Here is a 12,179-nt window from a genome sequence, read left to right as displayed (position 1 = left end):
AGCTCGACACCGTAAAACTTCACTGACAATCATGAGCGGACAGGTGATCCGCTGTGGTGATCCCTAACTGGGAAAAGCCGAAAGAAGAAGAAGAAGAGGGTTAGATTGTAGTATCCCCTAGTTCTTATATATTACATTTTTAAACAATGAACTATAGCTTTTATATTTCATATATATTTCTTAGCGGACCGGAATTCCGCTGTGGCGACCCCTAACCGGGAAAAGCCGAAAGACATATATTTCTTAGGTTCATAGGCAGGTACTAAGCTATCTGCCCGAAGGCATTTATAAGCCTAGCCAGAATGTGCTGGCTTTCACCGCCCCATTAGATTAGTTCCCTGTGCCTCTGTCCAGCAGAGCCACTGAAGTCATCCCTGGGGTAAACTTTCTGTTTTCCATACACTCGTCAAGGTTTCTCTTGAAGAGTGTTAGTGAGTAGCTCTGCCTAATGTAGATTGGAATCTTGTTCCAAAGCATGGGAAGTCTCTGGGACAGGAATTTATCCCTCCAGCACGTCCTATTTATTGTTATGGTGAGGTTTAGATACCTAGAGCGTGTGGCTCGAGGGGATATGGTTTTCTTTAGGTGGAGCATGTCCATCAATTCTGGATTGGACATGGCCTTGTATGTCAGGCAGAGATCACCTCTGAGTAGGCGATATGCAACTGAGTACAACTGGAGTTTCTTCAGTCGAGCTGCATAGAGCATCTGTTTGAGGCCAATAATCCACTTCTGTGGTCTTTCCAGCTGTTGCAAGTGTCTTGTAAGGTACATCCCAAATGGGGCATTGTACTCTATGATGGGTCTGATGAGTGATGAGTAGAGGGGCACAATGACCTCTTTCGATCTGGATGTGAACCCTTTTGTGATTAGGTGAGCCACATGGAAGGATTTTCTAACCACTTTGGCAATGTTATTATCAAAGGAGAGATTACTATCTACTTGGGTCCCCAGATCCCTTATTACATCTTCCATATTTAGTTTGTGGGTACTTTGTTTTTTCCAAAGGGGATGACTATGCATTTTTTGGCATTTAGCTTGAGGCCATGATTTTGACACCAGGTATACATCTCAGTGAGACCCTTTTGGAGGATGTCTGTGTCAGGTGGAGAGTCAGTTATAGCCCCTAGTTTGCAGTCATCTGCAAACTTGGTCAGCCATATCCTCCTGTGCTTGCCTGTACCTCTGAGAAGTATATGCCAAACAGGAGGGGTCCTAGGACTGAGCCCTGGGGAATGCCACTTGTAACCGGTTTAGAGTCAGACCTAGCTTCCGCAGCTCTCACCATGTGGGTTCTGTCCATGAACCAGTTGGCAACCCATCTTGTGACATAGGGGTTTATGTTCAGGCAGGTGAGCTTGTCTATAATACCAGAATGGGGAATGGCATTGAAGGCCTTTGTGAGGTCTAGGTAGGCTGTGTGTACCACCTTTCCCTCGCCTATAGCCTTGGTAACTGTCTCAAAGAAGTCCACCAAGTTTAGTGGGCATGATCTGCCCTTAACAAAGACAAACTGGGTAGGGTCCAGTGTTTAGAGGTTCCCAATGTCTCTGTTAATGAATTCCATGATGATGCACTCCATAGCCTTGTAGACCTAGCTAGTCAGGCTTATAGGGCGATAGTTCCCAGGGTCTGTTGTGGCTCCACCTTTGTGGAGTGAAATAACCGTTGCTGTGCACCACTCTATGGGTACATTGCCTGTGGAGAGTCTGAGTTTGAACAGTGTGTTTAGGTGAGGGGTTAGTTCGTCTTTGAGCTTGTGTAGGACGCAGCCAGAGACACTGTCTGGTCCCATTGATGCTATGTTTTTGGCTTTGGAAAGGGTTGTTTTAACCTGAGTGTCTGTGATTTCAGGGGCTCTACATTCTTCTGGTATGGTTATGGGCCCTTTTGGGGGTGAGAGGGGGGTGAAGTTTGCACTGAACCTGTCTGCCAGGATGTTGGCAATATCAATCGGTTCAGTGTATTTTGTGCCATTCTGCACTAACTCCGAGCAGATCTGAGCATTGCCACTTAGATTCTTGACATAGCTAAAGAATGCCTTGTGGTTATCTTCTTCTTCACTTGTACCCAGAGGTGTAGCTATGGTGGGGTGAAAGAGGCAGCTATGCCAGGCACAGGGTATTATGAGACACAATCAGCAGGTTCCAGTCGGACTTCAGTGCATACCAGCATTTAGAAAAAAACTGAAGGTATGCATTTGTGGTCAGAACTAAAGGGATGTAGCACTCTGTGTATGTCATACTGTATGTAGCAGTGTGCTATGGTTTAAAAGGAGGCAAGACATTTTTTGCTCCTCTTTTTTTTTTTTTTTTTTTGTTTTGCTTCTCAACTGAAACTGAGAGAGATGCCAGGTCATGGGCCAGCCCCAGATGCAAAAATAGTTAGCAAACTGGACCCTCATCCAAATTATGCTTATATAGACAATGAGCTGTTCATTGCAACAGTGTATATTTGTCCTCTATCATCTATAAGAATCCTGCAGTATACTATATACAAAAATTTAGCTCACGTGTAATCATAACCTAATCATCTTTGGTAGTGAAGCTTAGATTGGAACAGATTTCAAAAGACTCAGCTACATTGATTTCTTACTGTTAAAAACATTATATAGATTATTATAGGAGGTACTACACCGAATTCTATTACTCTCCTGGAAATTATCATCACAGACATTTCTGACAACTTAAAGGTCTTGGAAATGTTACCCAACAATATCAGTGACCATTACCTTTACTTTTTATCCAGTCACTGAAACATAACCCACAGGTCAGACAGTTCTAAAAATTACTAAATCTAGTGAGCCATTCATTTTTTACTGAATTGAAGTTCATCAACTGGACTTCCTTTGATGGTTGCTCCAACCTCACATCTGCACGATCCACATTTTGCATCCTCCTCACTCACATACTGAATAGGCTTTACTATCTTCAAAAATGAAGATTTCAAGATAATATATTGCCATGGTTAGAAAACTGAGAAATGACAGAAACTTGGGTTGAATTGAAGAAGGGCTAGAACAATTCATTGCAACCCGAAAATGTTCTACCAGAATCAGATCCAGTGCTGACAAAACCATATACAAACCTTCTACTGAGGCCACACAGAGAAATTTTAGCATCTGATTAATTAGTTTAATTCTAGCAAAGTTTTTTTTTCAAGATGACTTCTGCAAATAAGCTAAAACATGAACAGTCTAAAGCAAACCTTTCAACTGTCCAGAAGAACATCAATGTTTTGGCCTCATATTTTTGCACCATTACTCATACAATTTTTGATTTTCTGATAATTCACTGAGGGTTAGTCAGTTATTAATGCCAGATATTAAAGCTGCATGCTTCTTACTGTTTGGAAAATATATGCTGATAAAAAAACTGTTGTTCTATTAACTTTTTAAGTCAACTAGAGTAATATTTAGAAACCGTTCCTGATGTTGACCCTTTCTCCCTCCTTTATTTTTGGCTTTTTCTAGAATACTTGAACAAAGAATTTAAGAGTTATGGTCTGAACGGTGTAAATGAGACCACACCCTGGCCTCCCTATCCCACAAATTCCTTTTGTTAGCAGCATCCCTTCCAGTTTTATGCAACCCCAGCTACACAGCATTCTTCAATGTCCCACTTTCTATTTCACAGCAATAAAGGAAAAAGCAGAAGAGGAATTTCTTGAAAGACATAATTTAATTACAACCCTCTTTTCAAAATATTTCACTCAAATTTTATACAGCTTGAAGGTGAGTTACTGTGTGAGCGCATAATTTACATTTTCATTCTTATAACCAAAGTCAAAATTTTCAGTTTCAAACATTCTTTGTGCTACTACCTAAGTTCCTCTTCTTACTGCTGTCACAGATTGCAGACCTATAGCTAACATATTCCCAGTTGTTTAAATTTTTGAAATTTTTAGGACAAAACATTAGAATGTATTCATAAATATAACAATATATCTGATGAGCAAAATGGGTTTAGGCCAAAGTACAGCAGTCTGATTGTAACATACACTGTTTCTGAACAAATGTTTTCTAATATAAAAATGGGATGTTGACTGGGTCCATATTATTACATTTAAAATGAGCTTTCAAAACAATAGGTCATCACAGCTTTTCTTCTCAGGTTTGTTAATTGTTTATAAACTAACAGAACTTTCATTGTTTCAGGAGATACCAAGTGTTCAGATACTGGGACTCTATCTAATGGGGTTCACCCAAGTTCTGTACTTGGCCATTTTTACTTTCTGCTTTTATCAATAGTCTCTCTTACAGACTTCTCCACATTAACTATATCATGTGCATTAACGAAATTGTCTTCACTTGGTCAAATAAGTCCACATACTCACTGTGATACAAAGTAACATTAGTTCCATCTGGAACTGTCTTTCAAAAAAAATATATATATATTAGTCCTTTGAAATCAAATGCACTGATATTTGACACAACCAAAATACTGGCATTTGCCCAGTCTTTAACTATTAAGGGCCCAGAAGGAAACTTGCATTGGTGCACAATATTACAGAAATACTTATGTGTTTTCTTCTCAATCAAAACCTGTCATTTAATTACTTACAGAACAACTGTTTACTAGAGTACTTAATCAACTTTTGGGTACATACACAATATCAAACCTTATTCTGTTGAGGCTATGAGAGCTGTTGTAATCAAAGTATTGCTCTCCAGATTGGAATATACTGTTGCAGTTGTAGCACCCCTATCACCAACAGCACTGCTGTTCTGCAAACCATGGAGAAAAAAATCTTAGGTTCATTCACTTGTCTAACTGCAGAGAACAATGTTGTACTACAATGAAATGAAAGCTAACTGAATGACTATTGCAACAAAAAACACCTTTCTCCTAAACTCTTGATATATAAGCTACTTACAGAATATTACTTTCCCCCTTAAAAAATAAGCTGATACCAAAATACTCCAATTATTTTCACAGGAATCTCGAATCGTCACAGCCACTTACGCCACATTATATTTTTGTTATCACTTAAATAACAGTTACTAAAATTACTCACACCGGGAATGTTTTGCCAAAAGAACTTTAGTACCTTAAATAATCTCTTTATCAGTTCAAGAAGAGACTAAACTCATATCTGGCTAAAGAGTACAAAAATAATTGCTTTAGGCACTTTGAATAGTGCTTCTACCACAGATGTCCTGTACAGTTGTCTGACTGTGAGCTATGCTTTACTTATCTTATTGTAAATATGCAGATATGAAGTACATGCTCTTTTTGTTTCCAGTCAGGTAAATACGTATATTACTGGCGGATTCTTGCCTGCATGCCTTAAATAGCCAGTGTATTACATTCTCAATTGACAGTTAGTGCTACTGTAAGTAAACTTAGTAGCTCCTGCTTTTCCCTCTCCTTAGCTAACCAGTATCTCCCTGCAGTGCTAATTCTTTGTGTTTCTTATACTTCTGACTTTAACTTACTGTAACTTTTCCTGTCTCTACTTTGCCAAACTATTCTTCTTACTTGGATATTACTTCCCATGATTATGAATGCAACTTCTATTATTTCTTTCTCTCATGTTATAAACTTAACAACTCTATTTGACTGGTAGGTGTAGCACTTAAGGATTTTTTTATGATGTAATCATTATTACAGTGTATATCACTAGAGGAGCGTAAATATCATAGTGCTAAATACAAATTATTTTCAACATACTTTCCCATATAAATAAAGGCCATTCAGACAGGGTATTAAAACATTTACTTTCCTGATCTAAATTTAAATTCAATGCATTAGCAAAATTGTGACATAATTGTTAAGGTCTTCTCCTCCAATGCATTAGGTACAAGGTTCGATGCTGACCTAAGGGCAATGTCTGTATGGAGTTTGAATGTTCTCCCTGTGTCTCTGTGGGGTTACTCCCACCTCCCAAAAACATGATGAATGTTTCAACTTCAAATTGACCCAAGAATGGATTTGCAAGCAGCAGCACAGAATCTAGATGGTGCATATAGGTTCATAGGAGGTTACTAGGCTAGTGGCCCTAGAGCATTTACAAATCTACCCATGCTAATCCTAACTATCCCCATTTGTTCTTTTTTGGTAGTTTGTAGAACAAATTTCTGAACAGAGTGGGTCTGTGATAAATACCAGCTACCCCTGTCCATGAGGGACATGGATGCCATCTTAAGGGTGAATTTGTGGTCTCCCATCCAATTATCTAGGTTGCATTTGAATATGGTCAGTGCGGATCTGTGTTTTATGTGAATGGGAAGTCCATTCCAGAGGAGCGTCAGTCTCTGGCAGACATATCAGTCTCTTCAGCATGTAGTGTTAATGTCACAAGCTAGGTTGAGATCCACAGAGTGAGTGACTGTTGTGCCATTTGACTTGCAGATGTGTAGCATCTCCATTATGGCATAGTTGGAGATTGCCCTATAGGTCAGACACAAGTCACTTTTCTGCAGCCTATAAGATACAGAGTAAATTGATAAAACTTTCAGCCTGTCCATGTAGGTCATGGTTTGGAGTCCCTGTATTCTCTTAGTGAGAAACACCTGAGGTCTCTCCAGCTGCTGCAGGTGTCTGGTGAGGTACATGCAAAAGAGTGCATTATACTCCATTAGTGGTCTGAAGATGGTTGAGTACAGTGGAGTTATAATATCCCTTGACCTGGATGCTATGCCCTTACTTACTTACTTATGTGGTAGAAAGCTTTTCTTACTACCGTGGAAAGTTGGTAGTCAAAGTTCAGATAGCTATCAACCTGTGTTCCCAAGTCCCACACCACTGGGTTGGAACTCAAGGGGGTGCTATCAGTATTGCAATTTGTAGGGAATTCCGTTCTGCCAAAGAAAATAATAATGCATGTTTTTTTTGCATTTAGTTTTACACCATGCCTTCTGCACCAATCATTTATTTGTGCTACCCCTTTATGTAATATGTTGACATCATCATTGGGGCACTTGATGATTGCTCCCAGTTTGCAATCATTAGCGAACTTGGTGAACCAAAGGCTGTCTACTTTGGCCTGAACTTCTGAGAAATAGATGCCAAACAGTAAGGGGTCCAGCACAGACCCCTGTGGTACTCCACTGCTGATGGGTCTACTGATGAAAGTGGAGCCACCAATTTTGACAGAGTGTGTTCTGTCAGTGAGCCAAATGACCACTCATCTAGTAATGTAAGGGTTAATCTCTATCTGGGAGAGTTTCTCAATGATTCCAGAGTGGGTAATTGTGTCAAAAGCCTTGGCAAGTTCAAAATAGGCAGTGTGCACTGTCTTACCTTCATCCATGGCTTTGGTGACATTCTCAAAAAAGTCCAACAGGTTCAATAAGCATGATCTACCCTTAACGAAAAACTAGGTCAGGTCCAACATTTGAAGATCACCTATGTCCTTGTTGATAAGGTCCATGATAATTCTTTCCATGGCCTTGCAGGTGAGGCTGGTTAGACTTATGGGTCTGTAGTTGCCAGGGTCAGTTTATGGCCTCCCTTTGTGCAGGGGGATTACTTTTGCTATTCTTTCTGCAGGAACATAACCAGGTCTCGAGCTATGATTAAATAGAATGCCAGGTGGGTCCACTAGGTCTTGTTTTAGATTATTTAGTAAAAAAACTGCTATATTATCTAGTCCCATTTGGGCCGTGTTTTTTGGCCTTGGTGGGTGCAGAGATGACCTGTTTTCTAGAGATACTAGACAAAGGGATGGTGTCATGTATGCTTTGGGATATGGTAGGTGCGGATGGGGGTGAAGTTTGCACTGAATCTGCCAGCTAGCAGGTTAGCAATATCTTCCAGTGTAGTATGAGTGATCCCATCTACAACCAGTTTGGCATGTAGCTGGGCGTTCCCCTTTAGACTTCAGATGTAGTTAAAGAATGCCTTATGATTATCCTTGGCTAGGGATGCAATTTTAGTTTTGCAATTTGTTTTAGAAGACATTACAAGATTTCTGATTTTATTGTTTAGGCTTAGGAGAGAACTCTTCCTCTGCAGAGTGATATCCCTCTTGCTTTTGGACAACAGTTTCTTCCTCTTGTTATATAATCTGTTTATACTTGAAGTTCACTACAGTGGCTTATTTTTATGGGAAGACCTGGTTTTGATCCAGTCGGGTACAGCAGAGTTTATGCAGTCGCTTAAGTGTTTGTACAGGGCATTTGCATTCACTTCTGCATAGTGATCACTAATGTCTGCGATTGGGAGTAGTATGAAGCTTTTTATACCATTGCTTAGTAGGCTGTAGTTATCTATGGTAAAGTTTTTTATAATTTTTGTTCCTATGAGGGTGTCACTTCCAGTAGTTACGTACTGGACTGATTTTTGATGTGACCTAACCAGGTAGGACATCATGCATGGGGAAGTACAGTGACCCCCATATTGATCAGTGCTGTGTCCAGAACATTAGAGCCCCTAGTGGGGGTGCAGACTATCAGTTCTAGAACATTTGTGTTAACAAAGCCCAAGAACCCCTGGGTGGGCATGTTTTTGCTTGTGTATGTCCCCCAGTCTATGGAAGGATAGTTGAAATTTCCCATGACTAAGGTGTTGGGCTGTATGGTGAGGGATTCCAGTGAATCGAGGTAGGTGGTGTGCTTATCCTGGTTCATGGTGAGGATATAGTACTTTCCCAATAGTTAATTGGACATGGAATACTTTGACAAAGTTGTGCTGTTTGGCTGGTCTAAAAATTTATTTGGTTTTAATGAAGATAGATACACCTCCACCTTTGGTTCCTTCATGTTCATTTTGAGGTCTGAACATGTGGAAGGCATTGTAGCCTTGCACAGCTGAGGTGCTCTCAGCAGCCTTAACCATGCCTCAGTAACTGTACAAATGTCAGCATCCTCTAAGGTAAGGAGTGCTTGAGTGTAGTTTCATGTTTAAACTCCTAGCATTAAGCAGCATAATCCTGAGTTTGTTTCAATTAGATTTTGTTAAGTTGGAAAATTTGTTGTTTTAACATTGCAAGGTCGGGCTACCATATCCTCCCAGGCTGACAGATACTGGATCCCCCTGGACTGACACCAGAAGTTAAGCCAATTGTTGAAGTCAATCATTTTTTGTTTACATTGTGGCATCATCCTGGGTGAGGGTAATATACTGCTTAGGGATAGGGACATACTTGTCTAGGACACATAATCTGAGAATTCCATCATGTCTCTCTTCATATAGTCTCAAGTCATTCACTCCAACATGGACTATGACGGAGTCATAACAATACTTGTTGTTGAGTGGCTTGAGTGCTTCCATGATTTGTCAGATCCTGGCATCTGATAGGCAGCTGACCATGACCTTCTCCTTGTCCAGTCTGTTGAGGGGGGCATTTGTGTGTCTCACTATGGAGTCGCCTATGACCAAGACATTTGATGTGTTTTGCCTTAGGGGCTTATTTGTTGAGACACGGGTGTGTGTGTGTTGATATGTGTAGTGGTTTCTTTTTGCTTAGTGGTGAGTGTTGTTGGTATGCCTTTGGGAGGTCTCTTTTCTTTTGTCAGGCTTTTAGTGAGTACTTCTGCATATGTGGGTTTATGTGTAGTGACATTATTTTGTGTGAGAGGTGAGGTTTAAGTGAGAGGTGAAGCATATGTGCTGACAACCTGTTTGATGTCTGGTTTCTTTTTACGTGAGAGAATTGAATCCAATTCCACAGTGTATTTACATCTCTCACATAGGGTGTTAGTTTGCTTAGGAGTAAATGGTTGTCAGTATACATGAAGCAATTGCTACACTGCCTCAAGATGCTGATATCAGTCAAGTTGGCAGGAGAAATGATTGGAAACTGCCTGTCCATTATGGCAGGATTTTTCTGAATGTGGTATTTGGGAAGGAAGTGAGGTATCTGGACTTAGTCACAAACAGCAAAAGTGAAGCAGTAATTCAGTTAAATACAGTTAACAAAGTGCATTGCTGGCTTAAAATATACTGAGGGAAGAGTTGTATAGACCAATTGCTTTGGGCATCAACTGTGGTACGGCGGAGACTGTGTGCCATAAAATAAGGCTCAAGATGATTCAGTCTGTTGATTAATGCCACCAAAAATGGGCATAGGAATTTGTCAATGATAAGTGGATTGGGGACCCAGCCTACTCCAACCTATGCCAAGGACCCATGGTAACCGTGGGATGGCCCTATTGGCCAGTTTGTGCCCACCATAAAGCCCAGCAGACCTGGATCAATAAGCTAATGACTGTCTGGAGTCCATTTGCCCAGTTTGGGTTTCCTGGAATTAGAGTTAAAGCTGGACATAAAAAAAACAATCAACCTACCAGACATGAACTAATGTATGTATGTTCAATGTATGTTATAGAAAAGAAACCAAGTAAATCCAAAAAACGGAATGGAGTCCACTGGCAAGTATATACCAATGCAGAATGATAAAAAACAGTCCTTTATTAGAATAAAAACGATTGTCAGTATTCACCAACATAAAATAATTTTTTTTTTGAATGCTGCATGTTTGCCAGGCTTAAATGATAACATTTTCATTAGTAGTTTGCTAAAAATAAAAGCATTAGGTAGAGACTAATGGAAATACATATTTTAACCATTTAGTTATTTTTTAACTATTATTTTAACCATTTAATTATTTTTAACTATTATTTATTTAATTGGTATTTATTAGGTTTACATTTTGTTGTATTATATGAGATAAGTTTTATGTTTACATATTTAAGCATCGGCTTCTTAGACTAGTATATATTTTGATTGCCCAAATTTCTTCCCATTTAGTTGTCTCACTGTATTAAAAATATATATTTTTAAATAATAGTTTTAACCTATGTAATACGAGTATTTAAACTATATGTTGCACATTTTTATGACAGTCGCTAAATTCTGTCATATTAGAGTTTAGGGCGTGTTTTTACAAAGCTGCCAATACTTTGTTATATGGAACCAAATTTAGGATTCCATGTTTATTGTGCATTTGTTTATCTTTTGTTGGCAGTTGCATGATTGCACATGAACAATTATTGTTGTTGTTTATATTTATTAAAGTACTGCCAATATATATTAGTTATTTATTTATTATTTATTACTATTCTAAGCATGCGATTTGCACTTGTATATGGTTTTCAGCTCAATGTTCTTTGTAGATACACTGTTTCTTTAATTAGAACTTTGTGCTTTGCCAGGAAGATACACTGCTTCTTTAATTAGAACTTTGTGCTCTGCCAGGAAGCGATGTCATTTGGTAGGGATTTTTTTCAGTGTTTTTAGTATTTAAACTCTGTTTTAATGTTCAGTTCTTGTTTGATAAAGTCTCCTGAATTGTATAATTGGAGACGAAAGCGCTTATTATTTTACGTTGGTGAATACTGATAATCGTTTAAGGACTGTTTTTATAAAAAAAAAAAAAAAAAATATTTTACGTTGGTGAATACTGACAATCGTTTTTATTCTAATAAAGGACTGTTTTTATCATTCTGCATTGGTATATACTTGCCAGTGGACTCCATTCCGTTTTTTGGATTTATTTGTTCAATGTATGTTCACTGACAGGATGCAGCTTAGAAGTATATGACATAATGGTAAGGAGAAGGTTGGCCATCCTCTGTATCCAGGAGACAAGATGGAAGGTCAGTGCAGCAAAGCCACTTGGCTTGGGATTCAGAGGCTACTACCCTGGAGGAGGACTGACTAGAAATGATGAGGGAATTGAGCTGAGGGAGAGGCTTCAGAAGACAATAAGGTGTGCCATCAAAATTAGTGACAGATTCATGGCAGACTCCATAGTAATGATAGGACATTATTCATAATCTCAATCTATGCCCCACAGCAGAGTTGTGATAGCAAGGACAAGAATACATTCATACAAAATTTGCAGACGTACTAGATAAAGCAGGACAACATGAATTATAGTTGATAATGGATAACCTGAATTTACAGATCAGGACAAGCAGAACAGTATATGAGGACTGCCTGGGTCCACATGGGTGGAGCAACAGGAATAAAGAAGGAAAGGACATTCTAGACATCTGATTGACAAACGGCTTGATGGTGGGCAGCACATGGTTCAGCAAGAGAGATAGTTACAAGATCACATACAACAGTGGCCAGTATGCAACTCAGCTAGACTTCCTCCTAATAAGGAAAGGTTACTTAGGTAGAATCAGTGGCTGCAAAGTCATCTCCAGTGAAACCGTCATCCCACAGCATAAACCACTCGGTGCCACATTCAACTGCATGCAGTGGTTAGAGAAGGCTCTAACATCA

This window comes from Protopterus annectens, chromosome 1.part1 (genome assembly GCF_019279795.1).
Source record: "Protopterus annectens isolate FY-2018-M chromosome 1.part1, PAN1.0, whole genome shotgun sequence".
Taxonomy (NCBI): Eukaryota; Metazoa; Chordata; order Ceratodontiformes; family Protopteridae; genus Protopterus; species Protopterus annectens.
This window is presented reverse-complemented; position numbering follows the sequence as displayed.